General features: G+C 49.4%; 2 long non-coding RNA genes across 2 annotated transcripts; one reads left to right on the forward strand and one right to left on the reverse strand.

Moving 5' to 3' along the window:
- Positions 1 to 3,771: 3,771 nt before the first annotated feature.
- On the reverse strand, positions 3,772 to 5,444 carry LOC130543841 (uncharacterized). Its single transcript, XR_008959502.1, has 3 exons — positions 4,726 to 5,444; positions 4,228 to 4,349; positions 3,772 to 4,035 (listed from the first exon to the last, which is right to left on the reverse strand). It is a non-coding gene; the product is annotated as an uncharacterized LOC130543841 (long non-coding RNA).
- An 8,921-nt stretch (positions 5,445 to 14,365) lies between these two features.
- On the forward strand, positions 14,366 to 22,311 carry LOC130543842 (uncharacterized). Its single transcript, XR_008959504.1, has 2 exons — positions 14,366 to 16,354; positions 16,875 to 22,311. It is a non-coding gene; the product is annotated as an uncharacterized LOC130543842 (long non-coding RNA).
- Positions 22,312 to 23,083: the final 772 nt, after the last annotated feature.

Here is a 23,083-nt window from a genome sequence, read left to right on the forward strand (position 1 = left end):
ATGCAAAAATTCTCACCAAGATACTAGCTAATAGGATCCAACAGTACATTAAAAGGATAATTCACCGTGACCATTTAGGATTTGTTCCTGGGCTGCAAGGATGGTTCAACATCTGCAAATCAATCAATGTGATACACCACATTAATAAAAGAAAGGTCAAGAACAATACGATCCTCTCAATTGATGCAGAAAAAGCATTTAAGAAAATACAAAATCTTTTCTTGATAAAAACTCTCTGCTGTGTAGGGATAGAGGGAACATGCCTCAGCATCATAAAAGCCACATATGAAAAACCCATGGCAAATATCATCCTCAATGGTGAAAATCTGAGAGCTTTTCCCATAAGGTCAGGAACATGACAAGGCTGTCCACTCTCACTACTGTTGTTCCACATAGTACTGGAAGTCCTCGCCTCAGCAATCAGACAACAGAAAGAAAAGACATCCAAACTGGCAAAGAAGAAGTCAAACAAGGTACTCTATGGAGAAAGTCCCAAAGACTCCACCCAAAAATTGCTAGGACTCATACAGGAATTCAGCAAAGTGGCAGGATATGAAATCAGTGCACAGAAGTCAGTTGCATTTTGATACACTAAGAATGAGGCAGATGAAAGAGAAGGCATCGATCCCATTTACAGTTGCCCAAAAAACCCATTAAATTACCTAGGAATAAACAGAACCAAAGAGGTAAAGGGTCTGTACTCTGAAAATTATAGAACCTTATGAAAGAAATCGAGGAAGACACAAAGAAATGGAAAAACATTCCATGCTCATGGATTGGAAGAACAAATATTGTTAAAATGTCTATGTTACCCAAAGCAATCTACACATTCAACACAATCCCTATCAAAATACCATCAGCATTTTCCATAGACCCAGAGCAAACAATCCTAAAACTTGTATGGAACCAGAAAAGACCCCAAATAGCAAAAGTAATATTGAAAAAGAAATCCAAAGCTGGAGGCATCATGATTCCAGACTTCAAGCTATATTACAAAGCTGTAATCATCAAGACAGTATGGTACCGGCACAAAAACAGACACATAGATCAATGGAACAGAACAGAGAATCCAGAAGTGGACCCTCGACTCTATGGTCAATTTATCTTCCACAAAGCAGGACTGAATACCCAATGGAAAAAAGACGCTCTCTTCAACAAATGGTGTTGGGAAAATTGGACAGCTACATGCAAAAGAATGAAACTTGACCACTCTCTCACACCATACACAAAGATAAACTCCAAATGGATGAAAGACCTAAGTGTGAGACAGGAATCCATCAGAATCCTAGAGGAGAGCATAGGCAGCAACCTCTAGGACAGCAACCTTTTTCATGACACATCTCCAAAGGCAAGGGAAACAAAAGAAAAAATGAACTTGTGGGACTTCATCAAGATAAAAAGCTTCTGCACAGCCAAGGAAACAGTCAAAAAAACTAAGAGGCAGCCCACGGAATGGGAGAAGATATCTGCAAATGTCTTAATCAGATAAAGGGCTAATATCCAAAATCTATAAAGAACTTATCAAATTCAACACCCAAAGAATAAATAATCCAAGCAAGAAATGGGCAGAAGACGCGGATAGACATTCTCCAAAGAAAACATACAAATGGACAACAGACACATGAAAAAATGTTCAATATCACTTGGGAAATACAAATCAAAATCATAATGAGATACCACCTCATTAACAAGTCAGGAAATGACAGATGTTGGCAAGGATGAGGAGAAAGGGGAACCCTCTTGCCCTGTTGGCGGGAGTGGAAACTGGTACCTAATTCTGGAGAAGAATTTGGAGGTTCCTCAAAAAGTTAAAAACAGAACTTCCCTATGACCCAGCAATTGCACTACTAGGTATTTATCCCAAAGATACAAATATAGTGACCCGAAGGGGCACCTGCATCCCAATGTTTATAGCAGCAATGTCCACACCAGCCAAACTATGGAAAGAGCCCAGATGTCCATTGACAGATGAATGGATAAAGAAGATGTGGTATATATGGAATGGAATGTATATACGTGGTATGTATAATGGAATACTACTCAGCCATCAAAAAATTGAAATCTTGCCATTTGCAATGATGTAGATGGAACTGGAGGGATTACGCTAAGCAAAATATATTAATCAGAGAAAGACAATTATCATATGATCTCATGCATACGTGGAATTAAAGAAACAAAACAGAGGATCATGGGGAAGAGAGGAAAAATACAACAAGATGAGAGAGAGGGAGACAGGCCATAAGAGGCTCTTAATCATAGGAAACAAACTGAGGGTTGCTGGAGGGGAGGTGGTGGGGGATGGGGTAACCGGGTGCTGGGCATTAAGGAGGGCACGTGATGTAATGAGCACTGTGTATTATATGAGACTGATGAATCACTGGCCTCTACCTCTGAAACAAATAATACATTATATGTTAATTAATTGGATTTAAATAAAAAAATAAAGAGCACCCTTGCATAAAAATAAACCAACAAACAGACAGACAGACAGACAGAAAGTAGACCAGTGATTACCTGGTGACGGGACGGTTGGGGGAGGGAAGGATTGTAAGGGCATCAGGGAATTTTTTGAGAATGATGACTATGTTCATTATCATGGGTATATACATGTGTCAAAACTCATCAAATTGTGTTTGTTTAAAAAAGTCTTCCCCTATGGACTCTGGGAAACAAACTGAGGGTTTCAGAGGGGAGGGGGTGGGGGATTGGGCTAGGCCGGTGCTGGGTATTAAGGAGGGCACGTATTGCATGGAGCACTGGGTGTTATACGCAAACAATGAATCATGGAACACTACATCAAAAACTAATGATGTACTGTATGGGGAATAACAAAACATAATAAAAAATTAAAAAAAAAATTCCCATTATCCTGGCAAGAGAGAACCCATCCCTGATCCATCAGATGCCAGCCAGGGAACAGTAGCTATTGTGCATCTGACCCAGAGCCTCGGGCCTGGAGGGAATTGCTGCTTCAGAAGAACCGCATAAGGAGATGCACGAAGGCTGGAAATCCTGGCTCCTAGGTCAGCATAGATGTTCATGGAACCAGGCTCAGGTGTGCCCTTTACAGTACCCCTCCCATCTTTTCCCAACACACAAAACAAGCAGGAAAGGGAATCTAGAGATCATTGACAAGAATCCCAGAAAGATTCCAAACTTGGTAAACGGCCAACGGGGAGACTGAGGCTGGAAAGTCCTGCCTGCCCTGAGTCCATCTGCAAATTATCTTCCTCTGGCTTTGTCCCCTTCACACGCAGGATTTGATCTCCTTCCGTGTTTTTCCCCACTAGGTGCTGATGCAGTTCCAGAGATTGAACTACAATACGACAAGTTCCAAAACCAAACACAAAACTAAAAAAGCATCTCAATGGAAGAAGCAGGACACAGTCTTCCTGGCCTTAGAGCGGAGAAAGGCAACCCCAGTCCTGGGGCAGGAAGGAGTTCTGGGGCAGAGAAGTCTTAAAGACTCCCACTTTCAGTGGTTGTTGCTATTCCTGGGAAAGTCCCTGCAACCTCTAAATCTCAGGAGTTCTGAGGGGCTGTCTCTGCTGTTTGCCCAAATTCATTGACTGAAATGGACCCATGCTCTGAGTAAGGGGGATTTTGGGGTGCCCTCCAGTGGCTAGGGAGAAGGGCTGGCACTTCTCCTTCCTCCCACGTACAGTAGCTGATGACTCTGGGAGATTTCCTAGGTCAGGAACGAATATGAGAGTCTGTGCAAGTTTTCCATTACTGCAGGAAGTAAAAGACCCAAACCACACACATGGGCTCTAAAACAAAACAAGGGCTTTAATCTCCTAACATGCAAATCTATCACGGTACTATTTAAAACAACTAAATGGTGCCCCTACATAAGGACATAGATGGGGGGAAGGGGTGTGGAGAAAATGGGCGCAAGGATGCAGCTGCTGAGGAATCCCTGCAGGGCCACTGGACACTTGCTCAGCCCTGAGGTTGACTGCGGCCAGTTCTTCTCCTTCTTGAGTGCTGCTGACCAGCTAGGACCGGGGCTCCAGCTGGCAGGACAGGGTGTAGCTAAGGACAGAGGGACACCTGTGAGTTGCCCAGGAGCTTCCATTCAAGAGTCCCTGCCAGTGTTTGCCCACAGCTGGAGTCTGGCGCCCCGGCAACAAGGCCTGAGGCTGCCCAGGGAAGGAGGATCCCAGGAGTGGCCAGCAGAAAGAGTCCACCCCGAACCTCACCGACCCAGCTCCTGATGGGCCTCACCTCTCAGCCTCGCTGAGCGACTCCATAGCCTGGAACCAGGCCCAAAAAGGATCCTCGGGCTCTAGGGTGTAATTCTCAGCAGCCACCTGGAGCAGCATGATGTCCGTCATGAGTTGGTATTCCTGAGCAGACAGAGAAGCACAGGATGCATAGGGAGCCTGGGGTGGGGGGGGAGCTGCAGGGCCTGGTGAGGGTTGAGCAGCAGGACCGGGGACCCATCCCAGGTCCTGGCACACATGGCCACCCTCCAGCCTAGAGATTCATCCGGTCTCCACCTGTTCTCAGAGGTGAATATCAGTAGCCTCTCCTCCGGGAAGTTCTCCTGGATGCCATGTGTCTGTCCCCATCTCCTAATGGGATGGGTCTTGCACTGCTTTCTTCTCAAGGGATCCCAGGAAATGTGAGGTGGAGGGGATGGAGCCAAGCAATGTTCTTCCCAGGGACATCTCTGAGGCCCACTCCCTACCCTTCCCTGCGGGAAGCGCCACATATGCTTACCTTATTTCTTTTGTAGTGGTTGATCTCATTCCCCTGGAATGCAGACAAAGTCCATCAGAATGAGGCCCCTGGTTCTTAGGAGCACTTGATTCCCATCCCTTCTCATGCTGCACCATGGCCAGGACCCGTGAGGGGGCCGTGCATACACAGATAGTGGGCCTGGGATCTAGGCCAGGCTCTGGGGTCCAGAGAAAGGAGGACATGGGGCAGATGGACTGGCTACAGGTCGGGACCCTGCAGCACCACCCTCTCAGAAGACAGTAGGGGGGCCAAAGCCTCAGGCAGGAAGGGGCTGCTGCGGCTACTGAGGTGCTTGCTGACGTGGAGGGTCCTGACTTCATTCTCCCCCCACGGGCAAACTCACCGGGGGAGGCTGAGGTCCACTCAGACAGACCTCACGCAGCTTTGCCTTCAGGAAGCTCTGCTGCTTCACCAGTCTTCGGCACCGGGAGCCGTGGCCTAACTGCAGCCTCACCTCGCTCATCCCTGAGATGGGCAACAGCCCCCAGGCTCACAGGGTAGCCGTGAGGCTGTCATAAGGGGAGGTTTGCCGAGTCCTGAGAGCTCAGGGCTCAGTACAGGGGCGCTCTGCTCCCAAACCTCCGGATTCTGGTCCCTCCCCCACAATCCTCAGGCTCACCCACCTCCAGATAGTCCTCCATGGCGGTATCTAACATCACCAGCTCGGTGAGGAAAGTGCCAAGGAAAGGCACGACACCCTGTGTCATGAGGGGGAGGGTTGGGATGAGTCCCTGCTCGCTGGTGTCCACAGGGACCCTCCACTGAAAACGCTCCAGCCTCCTAGCCCACCCCATGGGCTCACGTGGAGCAGCCTAGGACCCTTAGCAGCCTCCCCCCACGGGTTCCCTTTCCCCTCCCCCTCCCAGAACATCAGACTCCTCCTCATCACCTTCAGGGCCTGCTTTTCAAAAATGCCAGGGAATGGAACACTAGGTCGGTCCCTCCCCACCCGCAAAACCCATTCTCTATGGACCTTTCTGGACCCTCCTCCTGGTTCTTTTGAAATAAGAATTGTAGAAGCTGTGGCCCCAGGAGCCGCAGCTGGAGTGGGAAGGACCCCCCCCCCTTCCTGATCTTTCCTTTTTGGGAGGCTTCCAGCCCTCAGGGAGGAGCCCTCCTCCTCCTCTGACTTTGGAGGCCCTGGGCCTCAGGCACACTCACCTTCTTCTGCATCCTCTTCTGGGCTCCCCGGAGGGCCATCACCAGGGTGGCAAATCTATTGGATGGTCGCTCCTGCAGGGCCAAGGACAAGTTCCTTGAGACCATCATACCCTCAGGCCACTTGCCCCCACCATCTTGGACGTCAGAACCTAGACATCTGACCTAACTCATACTGATCCTGAGGCCCCATTATCCAGAAGCAGGCCGTGAGTGATTCCAGAACAATCTCACTCCAACATTCACTCCATGTGTGACCTTGAGCTTGCAGCCTGGCCTCCCGAGCCTGTTTTCTCATCGGGAAACGTGACAACTCCACCTATCTCCCATGGTCTCCTGAGGACTCAGGATCCTATTACTCTCATCATGGTTGTGGCCCTCAACCCAGCCCAACCCCATCACTGAGCACAGGTCTGTCCTCTGGGCTCTCCAGGTTTGTAGAGGCCCCCACCTGGACCAGCTGTCGACACAGAGAGAGAGGGTGTCTAGGCTAGGGAGTCTGCTTGGACACCACCTGCTTGCCCCCTCGCCGCCAACGGCATCCTCACCTAGGCTGTCACCACATTCATGCCAAAGGCTTCCCCTCCCCAAGGAATGCTTCAGACCATTCCTGACTTCATCCTCGCAGGACCCTGTTCCCTCCCACCCCTCCTCTCTTTCCAGACCTGCACCTTCCAGGCTACCTTGATGAGCAGGTTCCTGCCCTGTGCGGTGTCCTTGCTGCACAGCTTTTGAAAGATCCTCAATGGCTTCCTGAAGAGAGGCGAGGGAGGCAGGATCAATGGACGAATAATGTGGCAGGGTTGAGTGCGAGTGCCTTTTCTTTGAGAACCCCAGAGTGTCAACCTGCCTGGTTGAGGGTTTCTTCTGGGGTCCTCTGAGCACTAAGGTCTTTGTAGGACATGGGAGGGAGCTCTCATGTGGCTCGTCCTGGGCCTCCCTTCCCATATTCATTGAGAAACGCTGTTTGGGTCAATTTGGGGTTCAAATGGGCAGAGAGCTTAGTGGCTGTCAAGGAAACACGTGAAGAGATTTAATGCAGCTCAGCCCCGTGTGGGACATTTGGCAAAACGGATTTCTAAAGCGGGAGGCATGGGGGCCTCCTCACCAGGAAGGCTGAGAGACGCACCCACCAGCCCAGGTCCTGTGGTCGGGGTTTGCCGCCTCCCAGAAGGTCCAAGCTGCCTGAGGGGGAAGAGGACAAGCCTCTGGGAGCTCCCTCGTCCATCCTGGTCCCTCCATGGAGAGAGGCCTACTCACCTGGAAACCTTCCCCCACGTGTTCTCGAGGCGGTGAATGGAGACACTCTGCAGAGCCGAGAGGATGGCATGTAAGGAGGAGTAGTTCCTCAGGGTTTGACAGGCCTGGGGAGGGAAGAGAATGGGCTGTCACTTGTGGAGCTGGCACCTTATTGGCTCTCAAGCTTCAGTCCCCATCAGGGGAAAGTGCTCCTGCTGGAGGAAGCCGCTGTCCAGGGACCTGCCGAAGGGCACACGTGAGGCCCAGAGGAGGAGGAGGATTTTCCCTCACTCCAAGGAAGGAGCCAGGCAGAAACCGAGCATCCTAGCATGGGGCCATGCAAGGCGAGGTCAGCATGCCCCTGGAAGGAAGAGCCTAGGGACTGCACAGTCCCTAGGGCAAAGACCAGGGCCTTCCACCCTGAGACCTGATCAAGGGAAGAGCAGTGCCCGAGACTCAGGAGAGCACCTCGGCTGGGCTTCCCGTTGCATACCTTGGCCACCTTGATCCAGTGCTCCACCACCACGGCCCTGTCCCGGGCTGTCATGCTTGGGTTGCCAAGGCAGGTGGTGATGACACACCTGGCCACACCGTTGAACTGGGCGACAGTGGCCCGGACTGTGGGTGCCAGGTGCTCATTGCCAGGCTTGTTGCGCTTGGACCAGACGGAGCCCAGGCACTGATGGGGCAGCAGCTTCTTGAACAGCTCCTAGAGAACAGGCGGACCTTGGTTCACCCAGCCATTTCCCATGCAAGACTCATGTCCTACGTAGGGGTCACAGGTCAGAGCTGGACCTCAGGGAGCTGAGAATCTGGCCTGAGCCTGGTTGGAGACCGTGGATTTCATTCCACTGTTTTTCCCTGAGGGAACCCAGTACACAATGACCCAGGAGCAAACAGAGCAAGGGAAGGAAGGAGGGCATTGGCACCCTGATCATGCTCAGGAACTCCCAGCTCCTGGTGGCACTGCGAGGTGGTCCAACCCACCTCCAACTGGTCATCCCCCTGGTCCTTCCCCCCCTTTCAGATGCACATTCTCACACGGGAGCTGCAACCACACGTTCTTCCGTCTGCCCTGTCCTCATGGACACATCAGATGCCTAATCAATGCTGAGGGTACTCATCCTCCAAGGCACATGAGTGGGTGACCCATGGACTTGACTGAACACAGGGAGCTGCCCTCCTCCACCCACGGGACCAGGGCCTGCCCATTGGTCTCTCCATTCTGGCTCATTTCTTCTCCCTAGTACCTCCGTATCAGTGCTTATCAGGGTCTCTCGCTACAGTCCGCAGCTGGACAGTGAAAGCTTGGGGCTAAGCGCCTTGATGGGTTGACAGGGTTGGGAAGTGGTGGAGCTGAGATTTGGTCCCAGACCATAGGAGTCCACATCAGGGAAAGGCAGGTGTGGGGCAGGTGAGAGCAGAAGGAAGGCCTGCCCCTGGCCCACCCTGAGAGCCCAGCTGCTCACCGCATCCATATACGTGAGCTGCTCTGCCACCAGCCTGGGAGGGAAGTCCAGGAGGTCGGGCTTCTCCTCACCCAGCTGGTTCTTTGGGGTGACCCAGCGGTGGCAGGAAGCCTCTGGGGCCGCGGTGGGCTCTGTGGCTGTTGCCTGAGTGAAACTTTCCAGCAAAAAGTGTGGTCCAGCTGACTGCTGCTCAGCACCCGGCACACATGCAGAAGATGGGAGCATGGGTTGCAGTTCTGGAACAGCTGACGGAGGGGAGGCTGGCTCTGACACCGCAGGTGACAGTTGACACAGAGCCGGGGTCGCCTCTAGCTCTATAGGAGGCCCTGTTCCTGGCTCTGCCGCTGGAAGGAGCCCTGGAGCTGGCACTGGGGCAGGAGACAGAGAAAGGTTCATCCACATCACTGACTTTCCATATGCCTTTGCAAAACCAGGACAGACCCCATGGCCTTGAAAGGAATACCCAGCCCATGAACCACATCCCAGTTAGCCTTCCCAGCTTGCCATCCCCCTTACCCTCCACCTCTGCCTCAGTGAGTGCCAGAAGTTCCCGCTGCATCAGGAGAAGGGGGACATGGTTTGTCACGTCCCAGGCATGCCACTTCAGAACCATGGCCCCATGTACATAGGCCACCTTGATCTCGACACGGTCACAGCCCAGGGACTGATAGATAGCCTGCAAATTCTGGTCAGGCCAGGTACCCAAGATGGGAGACAGGGTGCTGGGGAGAGTCATATGTGGAGCAGAGTCAGAGGCCTGGCCTTGCATTGCACATGCTACTCCCACAGCACCGTTCTTTCTGTATGGGTCCCAGAGGATGGCCCCAGCCCCCTTCCAACCCCTCTCTAGCTGCCCTCGTAGTGGGAGGCCTGGTCCTCCAGAAAACCTGAATGAGTCTGGTTTTTCCACTTCTCCTCTCCTCTACCTGGCCATGGGCCTGGTCTACTCTATCCTCCATGCACACCAGTATCAAGGCTCAGGTTGGAGGCAGATTTGTGAGTGGTCGGCTCAGCACACCCTCGGTTCTTGGCCCCGGTTGGGGTGGTCAGCAGGGAGGGGCAGGCAGAGCAAGTTGGGACCGTCAAAGGGATGGGTGTTTCAGGCACCCACTGAGCCCAGACTGTGCTCTGCCGCCCAGAGGGCCCGGGACCCCATCCACAGCCTTCTTTGACTCATTTGCTTCTTCACATGAAGCCCCCCAGATGAAGCCCACCCACTGGAAATCAAGAGATCGGTGAGATCCCTGGTTCGGCAAATCCCTCCCCAGCCACCACCCCTGTAGTCCCCCACCCTGCTCTGTGGAGGCAGCCAGCCCTGCTTCTGGACCCAAACCCCTGTCCCAGTTTTACTTGATCATTTCATCTGTCCTATGATCTAGCTCTCGGTGGATCCTTTCAAAGCTAGAGGAGGCTACGAAGATGTCACATCTAACAACCATTGGGCATGCGTGCTTAGGGTGTGCAGAGTGCCTATCTGACCCTCTGACTAGAACTGAGACCCAGACACTGTATCTCCTCTCTCCATTCACATTCCTAGGTGCTTAATATACATTCTTGAATGACTACTTCCCAGCCTGCACTTTCCAAATCCTGAGTGGCCCGTGGGCTGGTCTGCCTGCTCCCAGTGTGCTCCTGAGCTGCTCACACAAAGGACAACTACGAGAACCATCTAGATGGAATCTCAGAAGTCCTTTGCACATGGGGAAACTGCCTGCTTTGCATTTCCTTTCTTCAACCCAGAAGGGCCACCGGCCTGTGAGGGTTGCACTTGAGAGCTTCTTGACCGGAGAGAGAGAACTATTAAGCAAGAAGATGCCCAGCACGTCCAGGAGCCCTTTCTACAGAGCCAAGCACCAGAGTAGCCCATGCCATGTTTCCTCCCATGATTTCCCACTTTTCAGAAGAGGAAAGGGAAGGTCAGAGAGGGGTAGTGCCATTCCCGAGATGTACACCCAGTAGATGGGAGGCTCACCCTGTGCTGTGCATGGGGTGGGCACTCACCTATTGAACTGCTGGCCCAGGACCTGTGTGGCTGAATTGAACATCTCGTACATGCAGAAGATCGTTGAGGTGGTTGAGATGCTCCCATCTGGGAAGGATGGCACCAGGGACTGTACGAAACGCTCCATTGTGCCTTCTCGGAGCCTCAGCATCGTCTGGGCCTCATCCAGGGACAGGGATGATTCCTTTTCCCACCAGGTAGAGAAGGGGGGCGTGGGGGGCAATGGAGTCAGCTTCAACACCACGAACCACCAGGATGATCAGGGTCTGGTGCTCAGACTAGAGAGTCCCATCCCTTCGGGAACTTGTGCAAGAAAAGGGACTTGAGGGCCCACCCAGAAAAGGGCTCTAGGCTTGAAAGTACAATTGCCTTTAGGGGTGAAATGAGAAAGCATTGGTCACTTCAACACATCTTGTTAGCTGAGCCACCACAGCCTTTCTCTCTCTGAATAGGCTTTATTAAGAACTGTATGCCTTTGAGTCATCAGTCAACATCCCTACTGCAGACAGGAGAAAGCAGAGGCTTAGCATCTCCAATGCTGCTCGAGATCATAGACGTTGGGCCCGAGAACTGTCCAGAGCATGGAATGCATGGCATTTCCCTATGCTGCTGCGGCCTGGTCTGTTCCTCAGGTGGGGAGAAAGGTTCAGGGGAAATCCACCTTCCTCAGCAGGCCCCAGGGGAGCCGGTTGTTTCTAGTGTGGGTTCTGGCCTTGCCGTGATCATCTGTGGGTCCTGAGATTGGACATCAATCTGGACCTGTTCTCACCCCAGACCAGCATTGGATGTTGTTGTGGGCCGAGGCACCTGCTGCTTGTCAAGGGAGATGGAGTAGCTGAGCCTTTGGAGCAAGCAGCTCCTCAAAGATGGCCTGGATTGAACTCTGAAAAGACAGAGTCCACTACCTGGGCCAGGAGGCATCAGAGGCCTTGCACCCAATCCGTGCTTGAAAGGCTGATTCACGGTGGCAGACAACCTCCCATACGGAGGTCCAAAAAGACATATGAGGACACAGCTTGTGACCCGGGGGACATACAATGAGTCGATGTGCTCTGAGAGGTGATACGTTACAGAGGAACATATAGAATGGCTTCCTCCCACCGTTCCTTTTATGTTCAATCACCCTGTGTGGGGTGAGGATTCATAAGGCCTTGGACACGTTCTCCAAGGACAGTGGAGCTGGGTTCTACACAGGATGGCTGGGGTGAGTCAAGAAAATACTCAAAACAGTAGCAAAATGCAAAGACACTCATGGCTGCGGGAAAAGTCACACAAAACAGAATGAAACAGAATAACCCACGCCCCAAACTGCAAAAAACATGAACCCTATTCTCTACCATTCCCACCTATGGGAAGAGTGTCTACCTACCTTCTCCCACAGCTGGTGGTGGAGGTGTGGATACTGGGATGACTTTGTGGTTGGGCCTGCGGGGCACTCATGTGGAAACACCATGGGAGGGCCCCAGGTTTGTCCCCATATTTGTGTGGGGGCCCTGGGCGTGTGGAACCCTCTTCCCATTCTCACCTCAGAGCGGCACTGATCCTGGGTGGCCTGGTGCACCTGCCACTTGTCTAGGGCGTTGTAGTTGAAGTCCCAGACCAGCTCTTCGATGACCTCCTGGGTGCAGCTCTGAAAATGCAGTGCCCCATAGACATGGGGTCAAGAGACATTAGTGTCCTCCCGGGACATTGCCACAAAGGGCCACCCGCATTAGAAATCCTGTTCTCCAGTTGAGGCAAAGAGGGGCAGCTGAAAAGACATCGAGCAAGGAGGTAGCCGGATGAAACTCTAGAGCTCGTGATTAACATCGAGGTAGTTGAGCTTGGTCCCCAGTGCTCAGCTTCTCATCCTGCCTGCTATGACCTGGGGTGTGAACATGAAAGATGGGCCAGGCTTCCAACACCTGGCAGCTTCCTTCTGCCCAGGAAGGGTGTGTCCCACATCCTCTGTCCCCTTCTCTACACATAGACAACCAGCCCTCCACCCCAACACACACACAGGGACACACATAATGAGGGGAAGAGGTGTGGGCCTGCTGAGGTGACATCACAGTTGTTGCCTGCTCTCCAGTGGGCTGCCCTGAGCTGCCTCGTGTTACCTGTTGGTGTCTCCTGCCACATGTCCAGAGGGCTCGGAAAAGCGGGCTGAGCCGACGTCTACAATTATTTGAAAGTCTCTCTCTCTGGGCTTGCCTGGGCCCAGAGACCCTGAAGGGAGGAAGGCAGCAAGAGAACATCCTGTTCTCTCGAACGTCTCCGCTCAAGTGAGCTGGAGAGCAGGTTGTCTTTTGAATCTGGGTGCCCGGTTACCAGAGTTCTAAGTTCAGTTGGGGCCTATCACAGAGGAAGTGAGGTCACTCTTTCAAGATTCTAATCCCTGGGACCATGTGTTCAGTCAGACCTATCCAGAGCCCCTTCTTGGCAGTTGACTCCTTAGCTTTCTCCCCCATGTCATCTCCTGAACTGGACACAATGAGCCAAAAAGGCCATAGCCACCACTCTCTGGAAATGGAACTAGGGTCCGAAGCTTCAGGAGGCAGAGCTGAATTCAGACCTTACGTTCTGTGTTTCTTTGCGCACTTGTGTGTCCTATGTCATTGTGTCTCTCACATAGTCCCCACTTTCCCAGCCTGCAGTGTGGGGATCAGGCTAGAATCTACTTCCTTGGGACATCCTCTGGTGTCTGTGGATAAGAGTATTTATTACATGTGTGGGGTGGTCCCCTGTGTATCTGAGGCACAATTTTCAAGATGGAAGAATTACAAGAAGGGGTGGGACTTGGCATGGAGGGCTGCTCAGAAGAGGCCTGGGTTCCAGCCCTGTAATACTGCAACTGTCACTTTCCCTCTTGGCCTCATTTTAAGGTGGACACCATGATGGTCTGGAAAAGCAAGAAGATGCAGGCATTGTCATCCTCTGTAGTAAAACCATGCAATTGTTTCCCGTTATATGAAGAACGAGACCCCGTTACCTCGTTTGGGTCTATGAGGGGAGCGGCTTTACCATGGCTCCCAGGGATCCTGACCTGTGGTATAGGCATCAGACTGTAACCGCTAAGTGGTCAGTGACTGGCTTTTGACCCACAGGACATATTCAACGTGATCAAGTACCATGCCTAGAGCTTCTCTACATGTCATGCAAAGAGTTTCTCACTCCCTAGTTACTTTCCATCATGTTCCACTACTCACTCCTTCCCTTTCCCTTCTTCTTCTCTCTCTCTGAACCTGAACCAAGCACCGATGTTTTGAGCTGCCATCTACAGAGGCTCACAGGACAGAGAACGGAGGCAGTGCCAAGGCCAAAAGACACACAGGAACTCAGGTTCTGAGTCCAGATGGCATCCCGAGTCACGTGAGCCAACTTATGACAAAATCCTCTTCCAGTATGGCCCTGGTCACAGCCGCAGCCACTGACACACCTTGAGCCTGGGGAACCATGCTAATTTGGGCCCGCATTCTTCACCCACAAATACTGTTAGAAATTAAAGCGATGCACCTGCACATGCAGGGTATCAGGGCAATGCAGTCCCGGGGCAACTCTAGATAAGTAACAGTCTCCCAGGCCTCAGCATGTGTCCCTGCCTTCCTCCCTCCCCTCTGCTCTCCTAGTGTCCCTGCAGCCACCCTGGTTGCCTTTTTCACTCCTCTGGCCAAACTGGCTTCTGTTATTGAGTGTCTGCAGCACAAGTCACTTCTTCCTGAAACGCTGCTCCCTGACGTGTGCAGGCCTAGCTCCCTTTGGTCAATCTGTTCTCAGCAACCTCAGCCTCAGTGAGGCCTTTCACATCTTTCCATGCAATGACTCCCCAGCCTTCCTCCGTAGCACACTTCATTCCTAGTACAGAGCGCTTGCTCTTTTCTTTCACGTGCGTTCTCTTTGGAGCTTTGGTCCATGTGTAGACTGGGAGCTCCTAAAGCAAAGGAGCCCTAGGTAATTTCAGCTCCACGCACGGGCCCAGCAAGATACCTGGCATAGGGCAGTGCTCAGTGTGTAGTTACTCAATGAATAATTGAGAAGATCTTGGAGCCCACCTCCCCTCTTAAGCACCTAGACTGCAGAATGCTACTAAAACTTTCAAGCTGTTTCTGGGCAGGGGCGACAACCACAATGGCCTCTGCCTGACTCTTCCTGCTCCAGTTCCTCCAGCAGAACTCACCAGGTACCATGGACAAGGAAGCGCCCTGCACCCAGTTCTCCAGCTCTGGTGGCACAGCCCCACGCAGGCACACCAGCAAAAAAAGCCATGCCTTTTCTCAGGGGTCCTCAACGCAGTGCCTTCGCAGAGTCACAGAGCAAAGGAGCAGGATCTCTATTTTTCCCTTCTCTGTGGAATCTGAGACAAAGAAGAGAAAAGGAGGAAGACTAACTCAGAAAAAGAGATCAGATTGAAGTAACCAGAAGCAGAGGGCAGAGGGGGTGCAGGAATTGAGTGAATGGTGAAAAGGTACAAATTCCAGTTTCAGATCAATAAGGAATAGGGATTTACAGTACACCCCAGGACTACAGTTCATTACTGCTCTATGGTGTATTTGAGAGGTGTGAAAAGAGCAAGTTCTGAGAGTTCTCATCACAAAGAAAAACCTCTCTTTCTTTTCTTTTTACTTCATTTTTGTATCTCTAGAGATGATGATGGCGGCGGACTAAATTTATTCTGGCGATCGTTTCACAGTATACGAAAGGAACATCATTACGCCAGGTATCTTAAACATACACAGTTCTGTATGTCAAATGTATCAAAACAACTGGAGCAAAAAAATATTTTCATATTCATAGAGAGCATCAGGAAATTGGACATGGTAAAAAGAATGTCACGTAAACAAAACTGAAAACAGCAGAACCGAAAGCCAGTAGGTTATCCTAGGGGTTAAAAACTTCAAGCCATTGGCATAGAAAGTCGATTCTGAAATTAAAAATCAGTGAATTAAAATTAAAGCAGATGAAACAGAATTTTAAAATTTTGTTCCATTTAACAATTTGTCAAAGAATAGAAAGTCTTAATAAGTGACCTCAGATAGTAACTTTTGAAAAAACTGTTCATGTTTTGGAAAATTCTGATTGTAAGCTTCCAAGTGGGCACAGAACGAGAACATTTTGTTTGATCAAAGTCGCCTCATGGAAAATGGCTGAAGCAAAATGTCTGAGATGGGACCTAAACGAAAGGATATAAATGGCTAGACAAAATTGTCCCGTGTTCGTTTCTCCGTATTTGCAGTTTACATTTATTTTCATGTCGTTAAGTCCCTTAAGTTCATGGAGTACATTCTAAGTGTGTTCCATGCATTAATATGTTTGAATAACCTCCCTGTAACCCAGCTTCACATCTCATTGTATCTTGTAAAACTCAAACTCTATACCATGAATCAGAAACTTCCGATGACCGCCTACTTCCAGCCCTTGGCAACACCATTCTACTATCTTTGGCAATTTACTCTAGGTAGGTCCTAAGAGTGAAGTCAAAGTGTGTCTTTTCATGAATACTCATCTACTTAGCATAATATCCTCAAGGTTCACCCATGTTGTGGCATATGTCAATGTCTTCTTCCACTTTGAAGAATCAATGCTATTCCAATATGTGTACATACAACATCTGTTCCTCCCTCGACAGATACTTGGATTGCTTTCATGGTTTAGCTATTATGAATAATGATGCCATGAAAATGTGTGTTCAGATATGTCTTCAAGACCATGCTGTCAATTAATTTGGGTATACACCCCAGAAGTGGAGTTACTGGAACACATAGTAAGTCTAATTTTCATTTTTTTTGAAACTACCATACTGATTTCACAACTATGCTGTTAAACATTCCTACCACACACATTGAATAAGGCTTCCATCTTCTCCACATCTTGGCCAACACTTGCTCTTTTTTTCCCTTCTGATTGCTTTTTTTTTTTTTGGAAGAGTCATCTTAAAGGATGTAAAATGGTATCTCATTGCTTTTTATAATTTGCATTTCCCTTAACATTAGTGATGTATCTTTTCAAATTTCTTTTCACGTGCACATCTTTGAGGATATGCCTATTCCCAATTTGCACATTCACGCATTGCATTCATTTTGTTGTCTGTTGTTGAGTTCATGTGATCTCTATTCATTCTGGATATTGAGCCCCTGCCAGATAGACAGTTTGCAAATATGGTCTCCCATCTTGTGGATTGTGTTTTTACTTCATTGCTAATGTCTTTAACGTCACAAAGATTGTAAGTATTCTGAATGTCCTGTACGTGAATTTATTTTTCTTTTATATCCTGTGCCTTGCAGGTCATATCCATTAAAGCACGGCCAAATCCTATTTTGTGAAGCTATGAAAATGAATATTATTGGGCTGCACTTCCGAGATGAAAAAGGTTCATTAGTGGAGTAAGAGAGCAGCATGAACGGGAGAAGCACTGGCATGATGATGGGGTCATGACGCTATGTGATCGCAAGAGGATAGGAATATGTATGATGGGCCAGCATGAGCTGTGTACTGGAAATGGGACCTTGTCCATTTTGTGCAGCACCTACGTGGATGATGGGAGCAGTGAGACATATGACTGGACGGATCCCCGAGCTCAGCCCTTCTTCCAAGTTAGACTTTCATTGCACTCTGATCCATTAACGTTTGAAGAGTTTCTTAATCAGATGAGGGACATAGTCTTACATGCTAGAAGGTGATGAACGTGGTGTGTGGGCGACACCTGTCTGCAAGGAACTCCGTATCCCTCCCGTCTTGGTGAGCCACTGTCTGGAGTCCATGGCAAAGAAGGTTAGAGTACTAAATTACACTGGGGTCAAACCAAAGGGGAACAGTATGTCCCTCCTATGCTGAGCTGAAGTCAGGCAAGACCTTTATATGTTTGCTCTGTGTTCCCAGTTCATGGTCCCTAAGTTCTGCATGTTCCTCTCTGGGAGAGAGGAGATGGACATGTTTGAGGGGGAGCTGGAGAGCTGTATCACCACCAGGAATGAGACCGAGAGCCGACTCCCAGTCATCGTGCAAGTGAAAAAATGGGATCAATGTCATCAAAGAGAAAACCATCAGCCACCAGTATTCATGCCGCCTGTGAGGAAATCTTGTCGAGAGGCACTTGTAAGTGATGGAGGGTGCACACCTGTAGTAACTCTGTGGCAAGTACAGATGTTACCTGCTTGAGGTGACCCACCTTGAAGAGACAAAGTTTTTGCCACCCTGTCAAGGGTGCTCGGAATGGACTCGAAGGGCAAGAGGCCTGGAACTGAAAGCATGTTTGAAAGTCTCTTTAGGGCTGAAATGAAAAAGGCAGCATGCCCTGAAAACTGCCTCACCTTGAATAGGCTAGCTCCCTTCATTGCTTGTGGGAAGAAAAGAAATCATCCGGTATTTTTCGTATTGAAAACAAGAAAACACAGAACCTTGGATTTCCGTTATTTTTTTATTGAAATTCGATTAGCCGACATACAGTCCATCCTTATTTCAGATGTAGTGTTGAATAACTCATCAGTTGCATATACCACTCAGTGCTCATCACATCACGTGCCCTCCTTTATGCTCCTCACCCAGTTGCCCCATCCCCCCACCCAGCTCCCCTCCAGCCACCCTCAGTTGTTCTCTGTGCTTAAGAGCCCCTCATGGTTTTGCTCCGTCTCTGATGGCTTCCCGGTCAGTTTTCCCTCCTTTCCCCTATGATTATCATCAGTTTTCACTCATATGTGGAACGTAAGAAACAGTGTAGAGGATCATAGTGGATTTTCTTTAAAAGGATGTTATTTTCTGTCTTTCCATGTTTGACCGCATTTCACTTTTCTTTAAAAATGACACGTTCAAATGATATGTCCATTGACCCTGGAGGGCTGGGCGTTCTTCACACTTCCTCAATGAGTTAGGACCCTGAACCAGGTGTCAGGAGAACCTCCTCTGTGTTATTGTTCCCCGGGTGCCCTTGTTGGGCTTCAGCTTCCTTATCTGTAATACAATGAGAGATACGAATGCTAAATATTTTCTGAAAGTTGTTCCCGCTCCAAACGTTCGATGGCTACCCATAGTTGAATATTGCTTCATCCACGAGACAAAGGTTAGGAATTGTTATTTCAATTACTTCGTGAAGACACACAACCAAGTAGAATGAGAACACCAGAGGAGCATCGCTCCAATAGGACTTGAGTGAAACTCTGCTCCAACTGCCAGTAGCATAGGACGTTACCTTTTACGTGAACACAGAGGTGGGCCCTGGCCTTTCCATATAAACAGACTGTCCTTTTGTCTTTGGACATTTTCATTTACCTTTCATGTGGATTGACGTTCAGCCCGATGAGACCTCATGAGGAAACTCTGCGTATCCTAAGCTTAGATCTCATAGGACCGATTTTTCTTAAGTTTTGAAACTACACTATAATTGACAGTGTTATATTCCTTTCAGGTGAACAGCAGGGACTCTATAGTTCTGTACATTACACAGTGCTCAGCACCATAAGTGTACTCTTAATCCCCATGACCTATTTCACCCATCCCCCCACCTGGCCATCCCCAGTCTGTGCTCTACATTTGAGACTGGTTTTTTGTTTGTTTTCTCTTTGTTCTTTCTTTTTGTCTCTTAAGTGCCACACAGGAGTCAAACCCATGTTAACATAACACACATCGACTTTAAAGCTTACCTCCGTTTCATGGTCTGGATGAAATGTGCTGACTATACCACCACGTTGACTCCACAGTGGCTCCCAGGGATCCCCACCCGTGCTATATACCTCCCTGTCTATCCACTGCCTGGTTGCTAATAGGTTTCTGACCAAGAGAATATGACAAAACATTGTCACTTTCCTGTTACTCTCTTCTGTTCCCTTCCTTTCTTTCCTGTATCCCTGCACTGGGGAAGCAAGCACTGGTGTTTAGAACTGCCCTACATAGAGGCCCACAGAGGAAGGAACCTAGGGAGTGCCCAGGCTAATAGGCAGAAAAGAACTCAAATTCAGGATTTCGCTTAAACCCACTTTGTTGAGTCTGAGCTAAATCCTGACATTAGTCACATCAGTGACTTGGGAGCAAATCTTACCACAGTTGGGCCTCGGGTGAGGTGCAGATTGCATCACACAGAGACCTGGGGGCAGAAACACCCAGTCCCAACTGTGCGGAGATTCCAGGCCCCGCCGAATTGGGAGCTAGGAAATATCACGCTTCAGAAGTGCTAACCTTTCTAGTAGTGTTCTCAGAGACAAACAGATAGTTAACTCAGTCGACCAGGCTTCGGCACCTGGCCCTCCCATCCACTGCCATCTCTTGTTCTCACCTCCCAGCCTCCACCAGCCACTCTGGCCACTTTCCGAATCTTCTCTGGTCAAACTAGTTTCTGTCTGAGAGATTTGGCCCCAGCGGTGCCCTCTCCCTGACACACTGTTCCCAGAGGTGTGCAGCTCTTGCTCCCTCTTGTCAATCTGCTACCAGCAGATGTCACCATGTGGAGGCCTTCCAGACCCTCCTCTCCTGTGACTCCCTAGCCCTCCCTACTACACTGTGCTGGTAACTGGAGTATAATATCTGCTCTGTTCTTTCACACGTCTTGCTTTCAAGGTGTTCTCCATCAGAACAGCAGAAACAACTTGGCCAGTTGCAGACTGCACTGGGGCCCACCAACTCACCTGGCACATGCTGAGCGCTCAGAGCATAGTTGCTGAAAGAAGAAATGGGAAGGTCTTGGGGCCCTGCCTTCCATCCTTGTCACCATGTCCATTCCTGAGCCCGTTATGCTAGCACTGGGATGGGCAATGTGAGAGGCTAGAATGGATATCAAGTGGCCAAGATGTACTCGGCTGCTTAGTGCCTTTTCCAGGTTGAATGCGCTTGGGCGGATGTCAATGTGTGATGCAAAGATCATCATAGCTGGTGCCCACTCCCATGGGTCCACCTGCATGTCTGTTCCCCAGGACTAATTGTCATAAACCTTCTTCCTCCCAGTCCCTGACCAACGAGCCAAATCATCTACCACTGCCACGAGCCAATGTATATTCTTTCCTCAGGCTGCTTTTCTTTCCATACCACCTGAAAGAATTGAAAGAATTTTGACATGTTCGAAAGAATTTCCCGTCGCTGCATTCTATCAAGACTACCCTGAACGGGGCTGTAGTATATCTGCAGCCACTTTCCATCCTGCAGCCACATCCAAGCCCATTCGGCCATGAACCAACCTCAGTCTTTTCCCTCCTCTGTCGCCTGGAGCAATATTGAGTCTTCTGCCCGTCCTCTCTGAAGCTCCTCTGGCCCGTTCATGGGGACTTGCGAGGGAGCCCGTGCACCACACACAGAGTGGCCCCTAGCGCATGCCTCTGCCCACGTGCCAGGGCTGACTCAGGAGTTCAGGCTCCCACCTTACCCCCTTTCAGCCTTGGCCATCCCTCTTGGAAGGACTTTGTGCTCTGCACACATCGCAGAGATACAGGAGGGCACAGGAAAGAAAACCCACTGACCTAAAGAAGCTCCTAAACTATTGACCTCCTTCAATCCTGCCTCCATATTCCCTTGAAGAGAAGAGGAGGAGAGGCCTGCAGGTGTGGACAAAGCCCTGCCCTGGCTGTTTATCTTCCTGGCAATAAAAAGTCCTCCTCGTTGTGGCCAAACTTTGCTGAAAATTCTGTTTTCAGTGGTGAAACAGATAACTTTGGTCAAATGGCCTGCTGGCGCTGTTTGTCAGGGTGGTCCGTGGACAAGTGGCCTCAGCATCCGCAGAGGGCGTGTTGGAAATGCAGAGTCTCAGGTCCCTCCCAGTGTTACTGAATCAGAATCTGTATTTTCACGAGATCCCCAGGGGATCCAGGCCTAAGACGATGTCTCAAAAACCACTGTTGAATGTTCCCCAAAGAGAAAGCTAATCGGCACCTTGATATACCAAATGGGGAAGGCATGGTTGTTTCCTGGGCCTTTTTGGCAGTTTCTAGCATTCTAGAATTCCATAAAGGGTTGATTCCCCGGTGGACATGGTGGGAGTTGTTGTGCAGGAAAGGAAAGAACACCATACCTGCTGGGAAATTGAGCAAGGACGGAAGCTATGCATGGGCCCAACAGCAAGAGCTCCAACGCACCAAGGCTGATCCCCTGCTCTAGAGCTCTCTGCTGTTCTTATGCTAGATCCCTTTGTGTCAGGTGATGGGATGGGAGATTGTTCTTGCTTTTGGAGCTGGCCTGTATTGCTGTAACCGGTCCTCTAAGATTCACTTTTGTTGTATCCCAAAGTTTTGGGACGCTTGTCTTGTCATTGTTCTTGGATTCCATGTAATTTTTTTTCCTATTTTGAATTCCTGGTTGACCCACTCATTTCTCGGGAGCGTGTTCTTTCACCTCCTTGTGTTCATGGTCTTTCCAGGTTTTTCTCTTGTGGTTGATTTCTAGTCCATACCATTGTGGTCAGAAAAGATGTATGCTATGACTTCCATCTTTTTGAATTAGTAGAGACTTGTTCGGTAGCCTAATATGTGATCTGCTCTGGAGGACGTTCCATGTGCAATCGAAAGGAATGAGTATGTGCTGTTGGAGGATGGAATGTTCTGCATGCGTCTGTTAAAACCAGTGCATCACCCAAAGCCACTGTTTCCTTGTTGATTTTCAGTTTGGATCATGTATCCATTAATAGAAGGGGGGTGTTAGATCCCCTAATGTATTGTATTACAGTCAATTAGTTGCCTGCTTTTTGTTATTAACTGTTTTATGTATTTGGGTCCTCCTATGATGGGTGTCTAAAAATTTAAAATTTTCTATCTTCTTGTTGCATTGTCTCCATGATTGGGACACAGTGTCCTTCTTTGTGACTCACTACTTTTTTTTTTTTTTATATTCTGTTTTGTCTGATAGAAGTATTCGTACCCCTGCTTTGTTTTGGCAACCAGTTGCATGCGAGATGCTTCTCATCTGCTCACTTTCAATGAGCGGGGGACCCAGTAGGTCTGGGGGCTCAGGCTGAGTACCTAATTTCGGACAAGTCAGTGTAAGTGTGCAAACTGAGACTGAGTGTGTAAACTGTTGAATATTAGTGACAATGGAATATTACTCAGCCATCAAAAAGAACGATTTCTCAACATTTGCTGCAACATAGACGGGACTGGAGGAGATAATGCTAAGTCAAGTCAAACAGAGAAGGAAAATTATCATATGGTTTCACTCATTTATGGAACATAAGAAGTAGGAAGATCAGTAGGAGAAGAAAGGGAAGAAGAAAGGGGGGGTAAACAGAAGGGGGAATGAACCACAAGAGACTATGGACACTGGGAAAAAAACTGAGGGCTTCAGAGAGGAGGGGAGTGGGGGATTGGGATAGGCTGGTGTTGGGTATTAAGGAGGGCACATATTGCATCGTGCACTGGGTGTTAGACGCAAGTAATGAGTCATGGAACTTTACATCAAAAACGAGGGAAGTACTGTATGCTGACTAACATAATAAAAAAATTATTATAAAAGAAATAGAGATGATGGACTTCAGAAAACATGGACCTGAAAGTCATGACGGACAGCAAGGAGAGTGTGGGGTTTC

The sequence above is a fragment of the Ursus arctos genome, unplaced genomic scaffold, assembly GCF_023065955.2.
Source record: "Ursus arctos isolate Adak ecotype North America unplaced genomic scaffold, UrsArc2.0 scaffold_16, whole genome shotgun sequence".
Lineage (NCBI taxonomy): Eukaryota > Metazoa > Chordata > Mammalia > Carnivora > Ursidae > Ursus > Ursus arctos.